This window comes from Saccopteryx bilineata, chromosome X (genome assembly GCF_036850765.1).
Source record: "Saccopteryx bilineata isolate mSacBil1 chromosome X, mSacBil1_pri_phased_curated, whole genome shotgun sequence".
Taxonomy (NCBI): Eukaryota; Metazoa; Chordata; class Mammalia; order Chiroptera; family Emballonuridae; genus Saccopteryx; species Saccopteryx bilineata.
Window position 1 is genome coordinate 46,407,276 of NC_089502.1, and position 1,987 is coordinate 46,409,262.

A 1,987-nucleotide genomic window follows, 5' to 3' on the forward strand; every position below is an offset into this window, starting at 1 on the left:
AGTGAAGGGAGGGGCCCCTGGCCAGCAGGGGAGGAGAAAGAGAAGGTAGTAGATGGCGAATAAGAAACAGGTTTTTGCGAAGGGAGGGGAGAGAGAGTTTGGAGTCTGCGGAGAAGGAAAAATTAGGAATAGAGGTTTTAGGTGAGGTTTCTCTGGCCAGAAAAAGGCCTGCACGATGGAACAGGCAGCACAGAGATTAAGGACGGTTGCGGAAATAATTAGAGGCCGTGAATATAAGAGATCTCCAATCAGTTCCCAGCTTTTTTGGCGATAGTTATATTGGTGAGGGTGTTAAAACTGAAAGTCCCTTCAGGAGGCTAATTGAATGGGTTCTGTGGCCTGGCCACAGCGGCGAAGAAGAACAGTTTCCTCTTCCTTAGGGAGGGAAATTCCTGTGCCCTCACAGCCGCACTCAGTTCCTGGAGTGGTCAGACCTGAGCATTAGCATCCTAAAAACTCAAGGTTCAGCCATGGACAAAAAGTGGGTGTGCTTGGGGAGGTCTCCACAAGCACATGCTCACTCGGACGGAAAAGAATTCCCTGACGTAGCTACGGTTTTGGACAGGGAGTCTTGGAGGAAAGAACTGAGAAGAAAGCTGGAGGCAGGGGACTTACCGCACCATGCGCCGAAGTGGGTGGAAGTCGGAGATCCTGGTTCTTTCTCGGAGGGGAGGAGAAAGGAGAGGTCCTTGCGGACTTCTAACTCCTTCCTGGGTTTCGGCATCAAAAATGTAAGGTATTTTTCCCTGCCGAGAAGGAAGGAACGAGGCTCGAGCCACAAAGTGTGGAATAAGTAAACGGCTTTATTGAGTACAGAGTGCACATCCTGCCCGGCAAGGTTCCCTGGCCCTGAGAAGAGAAAGATGGAGATGGAGGTGCAAGATGGAGGTCAGGGAAGTTGAAAAGATTAAACCGTGTGGGAGATATTTAAAGGGTCCCTCTAGGGAAGTGAAGTTACTATGACGTGGTGAAATTTCACTGGCTGGCAGATGATCGCTTCTTTCCAAATGGTTCCTGGGAAGCTTCCTTTGGTGGGCTTGATTGTGGGCGGTCCTAGCTAAAGTGGGCAGGTCTGAGTTCCTACGTGACTATCCCTCTATCCACCGACCTTACAATACCACCTTCCAACCTTCCCTGTACATAAATGTGTTTAAATCAGGAGCTCTCTGAACCCTGTTGTTTAGGGTTTTATGGAGGTTCCATTATTCAGGCAAGATTGATTAAATTATTGGCCATTGATCTGAATCTCCAGATCTTCTTATCATCTTGCTGATTGAAGGTAGGGTTGAAAATTTCAACCCTTTAATCACATAATTTGATTCCTCTGGCTAACCGTCCCCATCTTAAAGCTATCAGGCAACCTTCAGGCACCTCATTAGCATATAAAGACATTCTTATAATTCTGTAGAGTAAAAGGGTCCTAGAAACTCTGTTAAGAACCAGGGATGAAGACCAAGTATATATATATATAGTATATCATAGTATAGTAAAGTCTTTTGCCTGTTTTTATTTATTATATTTTTTAGTTTTATTTTTTAAAATATTTTATTTATTGATTTTTAGAGAGAGAGGGGAGAGAGAGAGAGAGAGAGAGAGAGAGAGAGAGAAGGGGGAGGAGCAGGAAGCATCAACTCCCATATGTGCCTTGACTAGGCAAACCCAAGGTTTCGAACCAGCAACCTCAGTGTTTCAGGTCGACGCTTTATCCTACTGCGCCACCACAGGTCAGGCTCTTTTGCCCATTTTTAATCAAGTTGTTTTGTTGTTGTAAAAAATATGAATTCAATCTCTACAATTATTATTGGTTTGTTCAAATTTTCTAATTTCTTTCTGTTTGTCTTGATAAGTTTTATGTTTCCAGAAATTTGTCCATTTCTTCTAGATTATTCAACTTTTTGACATATGTCTACTTAGAAAAAATTCTTATGATTTTTTTGCATTTTGTAGTATTGTGAGTTGTTATGTCAATTCTTTTGTTTCTGATTTT